General features: G+C 43.2%; 1 pseudogene; it reads right to left on the bottom strand.

Annotated features, from left to right (window-relative positions):
- Positions 1 to 777: 777 nt before the first annotated feature.
- On the bottom strand, positions 778 to 15,044 carry LOC143987525 (olfactory receptor 8J2-like; annotated as a pseudogene).
- Between the last annotated feature and the right edge of the window lie 1,059 nt (positions 15,045 to 16,103).

The raw sequence follows: 16,103 nt of genomic DNA, 5'->3' as shown, positions 1-16,103 counted from the left end.
AACTATTAACAAAAAACAAGCATTTTTTATTAATTTTTGTGTTGCTGTAAGTGCTTGCTATTTCCAGTGCAGGCCAAATGCATAGACAAGGCAAAATGCTGTGTTTCCTATGTTCAAGGGGATACATCCAGGAGGCACTGGGACTTAAATTCTTATTCTTATTCTTATTGATATAAAGTTTAAACCAAAAGTAGGAGCGCTAGACCAAATTTATAAAAGAGACCAAAACTGCTTTAAAGAGGGATTCCACCAAAACAAAAAATATTAAAAGCCAGCAGCTATAAATACTACAGCTGCTGACTTTTAATAAATGGACACTCACCTGTCCCGGGTTCCAGCGATGCCGGCAGCCGAGGCCGATCGATCGCTCGGCCCTCGGCTGCTGCCGCCACCATTCTAGGTGAGGGAATCAGGAAGTGAAGCGAATCGGCTTCACTTCCCGGTTCCCTACTGCGCATGCGCGAGTCGCGCAGCGAAATAGGAATTCTCCGCACTGTCTCTGAGACCGGTGTGTGTGCCATCAGACAGCGCGGCAGGACAGGAAATGGCGTAGACTCCCACGGGAGTCTATGCCCGGAAGTGGGTGTAAATACCTGTCTTTGACAGGTATCTCCACCCCCCTCCCCCCTGAAAGGTGCCAATTGTGACACCGGGGGGGGGGGGGGGGGGGAGGGTTCCGATCAGCGGAGGTTCCACTTTAGGGTGGAACCCCGCTTTAATGATTCAAAAGACAGACAATTCATTGGGGAAAAACACATTCCCTTTTCACTACGATGAATGATACTGTGTGAAAATGTCACTTGTGGCATTTCAAATAAACTTCTCTAAAAAAATGAACAGTGCAATGTGCCAGGATCAGCGCATTGGCACTGTCTCCCAGCACACACCAGTGGTTTGAAACTCTTATACAGTAACAGTAGCTATAAAGTACATGTAAGTCAATGTGCAGAAGCAAAACCCATATTTTGAGAGGCTCAACAGATGACACCAGAAGGCTGGCTGAAAAGTTTGGCCTGATCAGTCACAGCCGTGCCAGGAGTAGGAAAGATTTCCAGTCTGTAGAGAGCTCCACTTATAATGGAGGATTTTGTAAACACTAAAAAACTTCTAAAGGTCCATTTTGATTTTCACTTTGCTTCTCCTGAGAGCTGCCTTGACGTCTTTATTTTTCAAGCTGTAAATCAATGGATTCAGCATCGGAACACCAGCTGTGTTAAAAAGAGCAAACATTTTTTTGGCATCCAAGGTGCTGCTTAGGTTTGGTGTCAAGTATTGGCTAAATAATGTAGTGTACAGCAGTGTGACAACTGTTAGGTGGGAGGAACATGTGTAGAAAGCCTTTTGTTGACCAGTACTAGAAGGAATCTTCAATATTGCAACTATAATGAAAACATAAGAAACACATGTGAGAAGGAATGGGGTGACAATCATGGGACCCAATCTTTAGGCTAAGAACAGGATTTCCAATAGTCTAGTGTCATTGCAAGAAATCTGCATCAAAGGGACAATGTCACAAAAGAAATGGTTGGCTTCAATAGTTGTATAGCAAGAATAACTGCATACTACCCAGGCTGGGGAATGACTTCCAGAAATGCAAACAACCAGCAAAAAGCAGCCAACAAAACATTTGTTCTTGGATTCATAATAATGTGATAATGCAAAGGTTTACAGATGGCCACATATCGATCATAACTCATAGCTGTAAGTATGACCAGCTCAGCACACTGCACGGCACCAAACATATACATCTGTGCCATACAGGCCACAAAGGAGACCACCTTGTAACCAGTGATAAAATTCATGATTATCTTATGAAGCGTCACTGTAGTGCACATGATGTCTACTACAGATAAGTTTCCTAGGAAGAAGTACATTGGCTTATGGAGCTGAGGGTCCCGGCAAGCAATAAGAATGGTTAGGTTACCACACAGGGTGATGAGATAAATGATAAGAACCACAAGGAAGATGGGAAGCTGAAGGTGAGGGTCATCTGATATCCCTTTAATGATGAAATAGTCAATAAATGTTTGATTTGTTGTGCATTTTTCAAAGGCTTGGAATCTCAGAATATAGTACACAATCTTCAGTATATAATGCTATTTTCTAATTTACTAGTACAATATTGACATAACTTTAAGAAGAGCATGACCAAAGTTATTTTTTGTCTAGCTCCAGGTCACTTTCATTTTGCCTCCCAGAACACATGATATAATGTGGGATATGATAATATGCCATACCAAGAGCTGTGTTTCTAGGCTTGTTCAACTCGAGAAGGTTGACATCAAAGAAACATAACTATTGTCCTGCTTCTAACCCTTCTTGTATGACTGATCAGCTTTTCCAACTACTACAGAGAGATTTTAGCAAGCTCCCATTGGATTGTAGTGTTAACAGCATGTATCACATAGAGGTGAACATACAGCCTTTGCAAAGCTGTAAATCTATAAAGGAGTCTAAAGGGTGAGTCCATTAGAAGGGAGCATCACGGTTGACCAAATGGGCCTCTATAGATGGACAGGTTCCCAATAAGGATGCGGCATAGACCTTATGGCTCTGGTGTGGAAATTAGACCTCTGATACTGGTAATGTTACAGTAAATTACACTAATAGTGGTATTGTTCACTATTTAAAAAAAAAAAAAAAAGCTAACATTCCTTTTACATCTCTGCACTTTAGGTTCACATTCCAGCATTTAAATCCACATATAATATTATATGCTGCTCTTTTTTTATCACTACTTATAATAGGCCAGTTCTTGTGCATCTTATTAAATATCATCATTAAAGCTACACTTTAGTTGTTGTTTCGAGCAAGCTCATCTTTTATCATATCAAAAGTTAACGTATGTAAAATTCACAGTTTCTACATTATATTTGCTATTTGATACATGCAACTACACACAGAAAAGAACCTTCCATACAGAAAACATGTTCAACCTATAAAAATACTGTACAAAACAAATGCTTTAACCACTTTCAGACCGGACCATTTTGCTGGTAAATGACCAGAGGTCTTTTTACACTTTGGCACTGCGCTGCTTTAACTGGTAATTGCGCGGTCATGCAATGTTGTACCCAAACGAAATTTGCGTCCTTTTCTTCCCACAAATAGAGCTTTCTTTTAAAGGTATTTGACTGATTTTTATTTTTTGCGATATAAACGTAAAAAGACCGCTAATTTTGAAAAAAAATGATATTTTCTACTTTTTGTTATTAGAAAAATCCAATAAACTCAATTTTAGTCATACATTTAGGCCAAAATGTATTCAGCCACATGTCTTTGGTAAAAAAAAAGTCAATAACTGTATATTTATTGGTTTGCGCAAAAGTTGTCACATCTACAAACTAAGGTACGTTTTCTGGAATTTACGCAGCTTTTAGTTTACGACTGCCTATCTCATTTCTTGAGGTGCTAAAATGGCAGGGCAGTACAAAACCCCCCCAAATGACCCAATTTTGGAAAGTAGACCCCCTAAGGAAATTGATAAGTGGCATGTTGAGCCCATTGAATATTTTATTTTTTTGCCTCAAGCGATTGAATAATGACAAAAAAAATTGTTTGTTTTTTTTTACACAAAGTTGTCATTAAATGATATATTGCTCACACATGCTATGGGAATATGTGAAATGACACCCCAAAATAAATTCTGCTGCTTCTCCTGAGTACGGGGATACCACATATGTGGTACTTTTTGGGAGCCTAGCCGCGTACGGGGCCCCGAAAACCAAGCACCGCCTTCAGGCTTTCTAAGGGCGTAAATTTTTGATTTCACTTCTCACTACCTATTACAGTTTTGAAGGCCATAAAATGCTAAGATGGCACAAAACCCCCACAAATGACCCCATTTTAGAAAGTAGACACCCCAAGCTATTTGCTGAGAGGCATGTTGAGTCCATGGAATATTTTATATTTTGCCACAAGTTGCGGGAAAATGACAAACTTTTTTTTTTTTTTTTTACACAAAGTTGTCACTAAATTATATATTGCTCACACATGCTATGGGCATATGTGAAATGACACACCAAAATAAATTCTACTGCTTCTCCTAAGTACGGGGATACCACATATGTGGGACTTTTTGGGAGCCTAGCCGCGTACGGGGCCCCGAAAACCAAGCACCGCCATCAGGCTTTCTAAGGGCGTAAATTTTTGATTTCACTTCTCACTACCTATTACAGTTTTGAAGGCCATAAAATGCCAAGATGGCACAAAACCCCCACAAATGACCCCATTTTAGAAAGTAGACACCCCAAGTTATTTGCTGAGAGGCATGTTGAGTCCATGGAATATTTTATATTTTGCCACAAGTTGCGGTAAAATTACAAACTTTTTTATTTTATTTTATTTTTTCACAAAGTTGTCACTAAATGATATATTGCTCACGCATGCCATGGGCATATGTGAAATGATACCCCAAAATAAATTCTTCTGCTTCTCCTGAGTACAGGGATACCACATATGTGGGACTTTTTGGGAGCCTAGCCGCGTACGGGGCCCCGAAAACCAAGCACCGCCTTCAGGCTTTCTAAGGGCGTTACAGTTTTGAAGGCCATAAAATGCCAAGATGGCACAAACCCCCCCCAAATGACCTCATTTTGGAAAGTAGACACCCCTAAATTTACAGGTACACTAGTGAGACTAGGTAATAAATGGCGGGTGCCCTGAAACTATAAAAAAATAACTAACCAACCAGCGTCACCTGTAACAGTTATATGGTGATCACTGGTGAAAGGGTTAACTAGGGGGCAATCAGGGGGCTTTATGCGGTAGTATATGGGGGTCCCTGGCGCTATAAAAAGCTGCGGCAAACCTAAATACCTACCTGCCTAACTAGCGTCACCTGTGACACTAATACAGCGATCAGAAAAACGATCGCTTATTAGGCTGGGTTCACACTGGAGCGATGCGGGAACGCCACGAATCCACGGCGGGTTCCCGCATCGCATGCCTCCCGGCGGCAGTTCACACTGCCCTATGCGAACTGCTGGGAGTGTCAGTGAAATGTTAATGACACCCCCAGATCAGTTCGCATATCGCAGTGCGATCTGCAAACTCGGATCGCATGGTGTGAACACCCATGCGATCCGATTCTGCTGCGGACCAAAAAAAGGGTCCCGTGCGAATTTGCGGCGGGTGCGGTGGGTGCGGCGAATGGCTGAACTCGAATCGCAGAGATCGGATGTGATTTGCACTGCAGTGCGGTGCGAATCACATTCGTTCTCATAAACCGCTGCAATGTGAACCCAGCCTTAGTGACACTGGCGACGGGGGGTGATCACGGGGTTAAACCTTTATTGGGGGGGGTTAGGGGGGTACATTAGAACTAAAGGGGGCTAACCCTAACTGCCCTAACAGTTATTACAGTCACAAATGACACCAATGCAAAAAAAAAATAAAAAAAATAAATAAAAAATGCATTGGTGTCACTGTGACTGGGGGGGCAGGGGTAATTGGGGGGGTGATCGGGGGGTAAAGGGGGGGTGTGAGTGTGCCTGGCATGTTCTACTGTGAAGTGTCGTGTTGGTGCAACTCACCGATCCTCTCTCCTCGGTGCCGGAACGAAAAATACCGACACGAGGAGAGATTACATCACTTCCTCTGCCTGTGTTTACATTACAGGAGAGGAAGTGATGTCACGAAGGATTTCCATTCGTCGGGAGCGATCGCGAGGGGGTGGCCATGAATGAATGGCCGCCCCCTCATCCCGGGTCGCTCCCGAACGAATACCGACCGCCGCAGGCACCGGGGGGGGGGGCCCGATCGGGCCCCCCACCCGCGGGAAGGCAGGGACTTATATATACGCCCATATGCCTGCCCGTGCCATTCTGTCGACGTATATTGTCGTGCGGCGGTCGGCAAGTGGTTAACATGCATTTCAACTATTCTTAGTATTTTCAGTTATCAGATATTTTTGGGTACAATTTATCAAGGTTAGCTATGTGATGCATTCACTCTTCACTTCAGTCTCCTAATAGTTTGTATGCTTGTTGCTGGGAGCACAGTGGTGTTTACTGAAACTGGTACACTCAGAATCTGGTGCAGCTGTACATGGTAGCCAATCAGCTACTAACTTCATCTTGTTCAATTAAGCTTTGGCAATAAAACCTGGAAGCTGATTGGTTTCTACACAAAGTTGCACCAGAGTATGCACTAGCCAGTTTTAGTAAATAACCCCCAGTGCATGCTTACTGTTATGTGAGTAGACTATGTACCTAGAGATTTCACTTTTATTGTGCCTAACGTTGCACCATGCTAATTATATACGATGAGAACCCTATGAAAAGCTATTGAAAAGAAAATGCAGTGCAACAACAGAAAAGTAAAGAGACTAAAGTGCTTTAGATAGAAAATATTTTCTTTATATAGAAAAAAAAGCTGAATATGTGAATTTGCCCATTATTATATATTCCATACTATCAATAGTTACCAACCCATTGACACAGATTTTTTATTTTTTTGTAAATTTAGTAAATTTCTATGGATGTTGATCCATGATTATGTGGCCTTTATTTAAACCTATATACATTCATGCAATAGTGCCAACATGTTGTAGTGTGGTCCGAAAATAATGGGAATTTTTTTATGCAGCAACAAATATCGATTTGGCGAGCTACTTACCGATGTCAGCTTTTTGGGTGTGCTGATATGAAAGAAAAAAGTAACACGTGACAATGTTTTGGGCACATAATTATGGTACAGTGCTATTTCTGTATATTTTTTAAATGCAAAACATGGTGTACCTAAAACCTAGCTCAAAATGAATAAATAACGCAAAATATAATGCTATATGAGTATTAAAAATGTTATGTTGACTAGGGCTTCCCATTGTGAATAGGAGTCACCTTATTTAGTGAAACTAGGCTATTCTAAAGAAAATGTGTTTTTCCAAGGGGTCCTTTTCTCAAGTCAAATATCAGGCGCTATCATTGGTGAGCAGGTGCATGAAATTGTCCTGTAGAGTGCAGCTTTTTGCAGATGTGTGAGTACTATATATATAGACTGTAGTTATGATTACTGTATGTATAGACTGCAGTTATAGTTAATCCCCCTAGCTACCGTATATACTCGAGTATAGGCCGACCCGAATATAAGCCGAGGCCCCCAATTTACCCCCAAAAAACTGGAAAACTTATTGACTCGTGTATAAGCCGAGGGTGAGACATGGCTGTCCATCCCTGTGTGTCCGTCCATCCCTGTGTGTGTGTCCGTCCATCCATCCCTGTGTGTGTGTCCATCCATCCATCCATCCATCCATCCCTGTGTGTGTGTCCGTCCATCCTTACCTGTGTGTGTATCCATCCATCCATCCCTGTGTGTGTGTGTGTGTGTGTGTGTGTGTGTGTATCCATCCATCCATCCATCCCTGTGTGTGTGTGTGTGTGTGTGTGTGTGTATCCATCCATCCATCCATCCATCCCTGTGTGTGTGTGTGTGTGTGTGTGTGTGTGTGTATCCATCCATCCATCCATCCATCCCTGTGTGTGTGTGTGTGTGTGTGTGTGTGTGTGTGTGTGTGTGTGTGTGTGTCCGTGCAGCCTTGTGTGTGTGTCCAGCCTACCTGTGTCCCAAGCCTCCGTCCCGAGCCGCCGTCGTCCCGAGCCTCCTCTGTCCCGTGCCTCCTCTGTCCCGTGCCTCCTCTGTCCCGTGCCTCCTCTGTCCCGTGCCTCCTCTGTCCCGTGCCTCCTCTGTCCCGTGCCTCCTCCGTTCCGTGCCTCCTCCGTCCCGTGTCGTGCCGATGGATCGCCGCTCTTCTCGGCGGCCATTCTACAATTCAAAAGCCGCGCCTCCGTCCTCCGCCTGTGATAGGCGGAACACTCAATTTCCCAGCAGCCTGTGTTCCGCCTATCACGGACATCCTCTCATACTCGTCCGTAGTATGAGAATGAACGGATGTCCGTGATAGGCGGAACACTGACTGCTGGGAAATTCAGTGTTCCGCCTATCACAGGCGGAGGCGGAGAAGGAGGCGCGGCTTTTGAATTTTAATGTCCGCCGTCTGTCTGCTCGATACGCTGATCGAGCAGTCAGACAGCGGTGACTCGAGTATAAGCCGAGGGGGCACTTTCAGCCTCAAAAAAGAGGCTGAAAATCTCGGCTTATACTCGAGTATATACGGTATGTTATTTTTAATCTCATGAGGCCAATTTGATTGGTCATTACCATGTGGAGTGTGCTACTGTTGCATGCCTTTATTTTAACTAAAAAATATTTTATATTTTTCATTAATATAATAATAATAATTATTATTATTATTATTATTAGAACATTTTATATTTATACTTTGAGAGACAATTTAACCAGCATGAGTGCTAATAAAAAAGTGGAACTTCATTTAAAAGAGTTCTTTTTAGCTTTGGACAGAGTGGGGACAGGTTAGAAAAATGGTGATGTAAATCTAGATGTAGGGCACTTCAACTGTGGCCTCTCCCCGGGGGGGGGGGCAACATAATATTCAATATAAGTAATGCAACAGAAGATTCCGGGGGCCTTAGAAATGCTACAGGAGATGATTGTGAACATGTTATCGGTGTGGTTGGAGCCTGGGGATATGCTCAGGAGATGATCAGAAACTAGGGACATACTGCAGGAGATGGTCAGTGACTGAGCACATGCTACAGATGTGGTTGAAGACTATGGAATTACACCAGGAGACAGTCAGAGACTGGCGGCATGCTACAGGTGTGTAGGCAGGGGTAAATACCAGTTTATTGGAACAATTTGCCCTGTAGGTGGAGAGTGAGGGTTTCCCCATATATAAGGAATATGACAGGATTACAGGAGTGGATTGGCCTGCAGAGAGCTGAGAATGTAGCAGTGGAGCTATGTGCTTTCTCCCCTTTGGGGAGAGACTAGTTAAAAGAGAAGCATGGCCACTGCTTTCATGGCAATACTTCCCTTCTGGGTCACAGGAGTGCACTTACTTTTCCTCTTCTGTGACCCAGAATTAGCTGACGTCACAGAGCAGCTCCAGGCTCTTGAACTTTCTGACCATTTTGCTGGGATCCACCCAAATGCCTGATTGGTAGTTGGCTCGTCCTCTCAGTACATGGCTGAGAGCTAGAGCCAGCTGCTCGCACCTTCTCTCCAGCTTGGCATCCAGTGAGCTTTGGAAGGGCAGAGCAGAGAGTGGTGACTGACAGTTACCACTCTCAGCTCAGAGCAGACCAATAACTGTCTCTAAGTTCAGTTCTCAGGCTTAGAGACAGCAGGGGACAACTGCAGCATCAGACCAATGCTGCAGCATGAAGGTGAGTGTTAATATTTGTTTTGTTTTTGGCACCAAACTTTTCCTTTAAGAACTCAGAACTGTGACCCTTGAATGGGACATGTTACATAAAGACACCAGTCCATTCAGTTTAACCTGAGTGAGGGTGCGTGTCTACAATTGTTCTTCTTCCTATACATTGCGTCTCATTAAGATGCTTATCGATTATATATTTTTAGGTACCCATATAGCCCGTGCTTGCATGCTCCACACATACATCGCACACTCATATCGTTCCCTACCCTCAAGGAACCCACAATCCAAGGTCCTCAACTCACATTCATATACTAGAGCCAATTTTGGACAGAAGCCAATTAACCTACCAGCATGTCTTGGGGAGGAAACCAGAGTACCCGGCGGAAACCCATGCAGGCACAAGGAGAACATTCAAACTCCAGGCAGGTAGTGTTGTGGTTAGGATTCGAACCAGAAACCCTTTTTTTACTGCTAGGTATAAGGGCTACCCGCTACACCCTTTACATAATCGTAAATACTGCAATTCTCCCTACTTACATTTTTTAGACATGTGCACACTGAAATATTTTGTTTTTCGGAATTTCGTTTTTGTCCGAAAAATACATTTATTTAGCTACTCCCGAAATTCGCTTTTATTTATTTTGTTTTTCGTAAAAAATTTGTCTGAAAATCCAAATGAATTAAGGTCGAATCTGTCATTAAAGGCTTATTGTGTCTGTCGAATGTTCAAAGAAGATTCGACGGAGCAGCTAAACGATATGACTTCGTATAGTTTAGCTGCTCTGTCGAATCTTCTTAAAACTTTCAACAGACACCATAAGCCAAAGATTCAACGTTTGTATGTTTTTCGCTGCTTTGTTGAATCTTTGTGATTCATGTTGAATGTATATATTTAATTAAAGTGATGCCCTGGAGGGCTTGCGGTGTCCCGCCATCACACCATCACTATACGGTACCCTAATACACTTACAGTAGTTGTGGGTTTTCTTACCCCACCCCTAATTATTTTTACTTATTTATTTTTGCCCTTTCTGCTCTTGCTTACAATAATGTCCTTTTAGATTTCACACGTGCTCGGTCATGATGAGTGGCCTGGAAGCCACGAAACGTGTAGAGCCACCATTCGCCGTGCTTATATTTTCCTGATCCAGACTTTATTATTATTATCATTATACACCTACTTTTACAGGTTTAGTGAGGCTTTAGGTCCCGCAGGCATCACCATTTTATTATTGGTTTAGCCAACTCGCATTGTGGGGAACCTTGGAATTTTATTGAGGTTATACCTCGAGTTATGATTGATTTTTTGCTTTGTTTCTGATTGTATATCTGATATGAGCATTATTATGTATGTATATACCGTATTACTTAACCACTTCCCACCCGGCCAATGCACATATACGGCTGGGTGGGAGCCGTCTACTCCTGATAGGACGTTCAGGAACGTCCATCAGGAGGAGCGGGATCGCGCGCACCCGCACGTGCCCGCGCAGCGGCGCGATCCCGATGCGCCCGTGTCACCGGGACACGGCGCATCTCAGATCGGCAGGAGGGCTCTGTGATTGGCCCTCCTGATCACATGACGGCCGTGTCCAATCACGGCCGTCATGTGATGTAAACAAACAGCCGGTTGCTAGGCAATCGACTCCTCCTCTCCTCACACGGAAGTCATCGCTGAGGAGAGGAGAGCAGATTGCTACAGCCGGCTGATGATCAGTGAGTATGAGCTGTTTTTTACAGCTTTTTACTCACTGATCTTCAGTCTAGTGTAAACACACAACACACCACACAGTGTAAACACAGTCCCCACATATGTCCCCATAACACACATGTCCCCAAAACATACATGTCCCCAAAAAATAAAAACACATATCCCTAATAATAAAAACATGTCCCCCACATATGTCCCACTAAAATCACTTGTCCCAATGATTATGTGCACACATATGTACGTGATCACCTGCACACATATGTACATGATCATTTGCGTACATATGTCCGTGATCACACAAACCAATTATTATACACTTAATGGAATTTTTTTTTACCAAAAACATGTAGCAGAATACATTTTGGCTTAAATTTATGACAAAATTTGATTTTATTGGATTTCTTTTAAAATAGAAAAAAGAAAATATCGTTTTTTTTCCAAATTTCCGCTTTTTTGCGCCTATATCGCAAAAAATTAAAAACGGAGTCGTGAATAAATACCACCAAAATAAATCTCTATTTGTGCGAACAAAATGATAAAAATTTCATTTGGGTACAGTGTAGCATGACTGCGCAATTGTCACTGAAATCGCTAGAGCGATGAAAGCTGAAAATTGGGCTGGGAAGGAAGGGGGCGAAAGTGCCCTGTATTGTAGTGGTTAATTATGTATGTATTTTACACATGCAGAGATTGTAACTTATACATCAATAAAATTCCTTTATGATCACCCCATTACATTTCTTTGCTGTCATGTGCTTCATGTAAAGTCCCATCTGCCCTGGGTGCAGACCCCTTCCTCTCTTGAATGTATATAGTTCAAACATAAAATGGACTGATGATAGCGATCACTGATCAGACAGGTAACAAGATAGGGTATATAGAATCTATATAGAATCTCAATCTATAATATAAAATCTATAATAATAAATCACCCCCCCCACAACACCGACAGCCTCTGAGGCCATCACAACACTAGCAACACTAGTATCACTATCAAGTTCACAACACTAACACAATAGCAGCAGATTATTATGAAAAAGTTAAGTTGAACTGTAGCTTGCTTCACTAATCACTATTGTTCTGCGTCTGTGCTTATGCTTAATTGCTAAATAATTTAGGTTCTCTGACTGTCTTCTGAAATGATTCAGTGTCTGTGTCTCTCTCTGCTAGCAATCGTAAGTAAGTTGGCTGTACGAGTGTACTTAGTTCTAGCTATTTTACTGCTCCTCCTCTTTGGTTACAATCATCCAATAACATTCATCATCACCTTTTTTTTTATTTTACCACCCAATTCCAGCAGCGATCTTTTCTCTCTCTGTCGAATATTTTCTCTCTCTGTCGAATCATTTCTCTCTGTCTAATTTTTTCTCTCTATGTCGAGTCTTTTCTCTCTGTCGAATCTTTTCTCTCTATGTAGAATAATCTTGGACTAATAGAGTTAAGGTTAGGCACATTCGACCACAGGTTTGATGGACACAGATTGTTATTAGCAGTGTCATGTCGAATCTCCTATCTATATCGAACGAAAATGAAAATAAAGTATTTATTTATGTCGGATCCTTCGTTCGGATTCTGTACTTTTGTAATCATTTGTTAAAACAATAACAAAAATACCTGAAATTCGGATGAAAATGCATTCGGACAAAAACGAATGCACATGTCTAACATTTTACTGGACTTTATTGGAGAAATATTTCCTTTCCTGATTGTTACGGTCTGTATGAACTGTTAAAGCTGAACTCAAGCCACTTTCTAAGATGTGCTTACTATGGGTGTGTGCCACCTCATGGACTTATCTCTCTAATTTATAATTGCCAGTTTTACTGAGCACTGGGAGTACAGCTATCACTATGCTACAGGAGCTCTTATGGAAGCAATGCTGATTTCTCATACAGCAGTTGCTCTGCCCACCCCTCCCCTTTGACATCCACTCACAGGAGTCTCTGATGGTGTGATTGGGTTTACATTATACAAGGTACTCTGTGATTGGGCAAGAGGAGGGGAGGGGTAGGGAATGCGGCTGCACAATCAGTGTACACGGGCAATACCTTGGGAAAAGAGTAACCGCAAATACTAGTGCAAACCTGACTGACCTAGGAGTTAGTGGTGATCAGGGAGAGGCGTCACCCTACTAGTGGTGGAACTGATATCCCCTCAAAGAACATGTGCCAGGTGACCCAGGCTCCAAGGTTTCACAGGCTCTGGGTGTTCGACTAAGCTTCTAGAGCTCTAATCTGAACCAAAGCAAATTGCAGGACCCTGCATGAGAGTTGCTTCAGGTGTATGAGGGTTGTTATGGACTTGGATCAGGGGAATGGAGTGAACAGATCTCAAACCAGCATTTGTGCAGTTATAAAGTACAGGATAAGACCTTAATAGCCCTGTTTACTTGTAGGGGCACAGCTTCAGGGTATGCTCATGTGAGGCATGGATGAGCAAATATTTATGGTTGTAGACAGGGGGCATGTTACATGGAACTGCTATAGATCACTGCTCTAAAAACCCTTTACAAATTAATAATCCCACTCAGACTTCTGGCTTCTTGTGACCCAGAGGCAGAGGTATAGCTTGAAGCTTGTGGGCTCCATTGCAAAAGTATAAGTGCCTAAGGAATTGAGCAGCTGACAGATGATATCATTTTCTTTGCTTTCACCAAAGGTGGAAGGAAAGGAAATTGGACAATTACACCATCAACAGTCAGTGTTGATAGGGGAATCCTTCCTGCAGCGCTATTGTGTTCTGCCGCCCGGTGGGGAGCCTTTTTCAGCTGGCAGTAAACAATGCTCACTGCTGGTGGCCATAGTCACAGGCACATAGGCAGTGTTTGCATGTAAAAAAAATCTGACAGGCTGGTTATTCTGAAGTCGATCTATAAAAGAAAACTCTTATCTGCTCCCTCTTGTGCACATTACTCCTCCATCCTGTATGCACTGTCCTTTCCTGCACACATTGCCCCCATACCTGCACACACTGCTTTCCTGCACACATTACCCCCTCCCTGTACACCATGCCCCTCCTGCACATAATGCCCCCTCCCTGTACATATTACCTCCTCCTACACATAATAACCCCTCCCTGTACATATTACCCTCTCATAGACACAATTCCGCGTCCTGTACATATGACCCTCACCCTGTACATATTACCCCCTCATGTATGTACTGCTCCCTCCTGTGTAAATTTCCCCCATATCTTGTATGCATTACCCTCTCCAGTGCACATTGCCCCCTACCTGTACACACTGCCTCCCTGCACACATCACCCCTATCCGTACATTATACACCCTCCTGTGCACAGTGCCCCTCCCTGTACATATTACCCCCTCATGGACACAATACCCCCTCTTGTACAAATGACCCCTCCCTGTACATATTACCTCTTCCTGTACACATCACCCCCTCCTGTACATAATACCCCCTCTTGTACATGTTGCCCCCTCCCTGTACATAATACATCTAATGCACAAAATGCCCCCTCCTGTACATGTTACCCCCTCCCTGTACATAATACCTCTCATGCAAAAAATGCCTCCTCCTGTACATATTAGCCCCCACTGTACATGTTACCCCCTCCCTGTACATATTGCCCCCCTCTTGTACATGTTACCCCCCTCCCTGTACATGTTACTGTCAGAAACCATAAATCAGACTGAGACAGAAGTACCATTAAATCACACTTCTTTAATAATAATTAAAAAAAAGGTAAACAGAGTAAATGTAGTCAAATACATAGCCAGAGTTCAGGATTGGGAACGGATAGTCAGACAAGCCAAAACATCAGGGAGCCAGAGAACAGCGTAGTAGAACAGCAAGCAGGATCTGGAGCAAGAAGGAATGTCAGCCAAGCAAGTCTTTAACAGGAACACAGGAGAGTGTCTCTAGAGATGTGACAATGGCGAGGGCAGAGATCATCTGGACTGGTCAGCCTAAGTAGGCAGGACTGACGAGCAGGATATCATCAACAGGTGAGTCACTGTGGAGAGACAGGAGCTGGCAATTAGCCAACAGCTTAGCGGCCAGCTCAGAGAAGGAAGGGCTGGGCCCAGCCCTGACAGTTACCTCTCCTGTACATATTACCTCCCTCCTTGTACATGTTACCCTCTCCCTGTACATATTACCCCTCTCCTGTACATGTTACATTCCTCCCTTTATATACTACCCCCCTCCCTGTACATGTTACCCCCTTTCTGTACATAGTACCCCTTTCCTGTGTATGTTACTCCCCTCGCTGTACATATTACCCCCCTCTTGTACATGTTACCCCCTTCCTGTACATGTTACCCTCTCCCTGTATACATTACCCCCTGTCCCCCCACACATTGCCTTCTTGAACTTGCCCATTGTCCTCAAAAATATGTCTGAGATGTTGCATTATTATTGATCAGCCTGGCAAGGGTTACAACTGATATTACCTCGCTGGCTGCACACCTGAGATCCGTGCATACCAAAAGGAAGCTGCGAGTTGGGCTCTAGCTGCTCACATTCCTGAGATCCCTGTCAGCTCCTCGGAGTACACAGCAATACTAAATGTGCATTACTAAAGGTATTATGAGTAATGAAGGCAACAATCAAAAGGCAATAAGCCTGAAGAATTTGCTTGAAAATGGTACTACAGGCAAAGAGACTGCCATCAGATTGTGGAAGGTCTGAGGATCAACGGAGATGTAAGTCACTGGCAGAGGTAACATCCTAAACCCCGCCAAAGAGTTTTATATTATGATGAGGTAGGTAGAAAGGAAAAATAAATGGAAATAGGGAGTGAAGAGAGAAAGAGAAGAGGTGAAAAAAGAAGATTAGTAACAACAAGCCTTGCTGATGCGGGCTTCCTCCAGGCAAATAATACTGTTTGCCAATCAAATCCATGGACTCATCGTGGCTGGAGAGGAGGATTTTCATTGTGCCAGTATACAGGCTTGAGCTGCATTGAGAAGGTGTCTCACCAAAGAATGATGGCATTTGCTCTTAGAGAGGGAGGCAAGCAGATGGGTCCTGTTTGCGGGAGAGTGCATGATTAAATATATAGACAAGGCCAGAAGATGTGCAGGGGTGTTCCTCTAGCTGTTCCACATCTCCAGCAGTCAGGATGTACATTGGGAAATACTGTATATCCTCTATGGGGCCCTATACGACCTGGTGAGTAGTTTGAAGCCTG

The sequence above is a fragment of the Lithobates pipiens genome, unplaced genomic scaffold (assembly GCF_037356315.1).
Source record: "Lithobates pipiens isolate NorthernLeopardFrog02 unplaced genomic scaffold, aLitPip1_a1.2 Scaffold_1, whole genome shotgun sequence".
In the NCBI taxonomy this organism is placed as follows: domain Eukaryota; kingdom Metazoa; phylum Chordata; class Amphibia; order Anura; family Ranidae; genus Lithobates; species Lithobates pipiens.
Note: the sequence above shows the minus strand (reverse complement) of the source record. Positions and strands in the feature narration are given on the sequence as shown.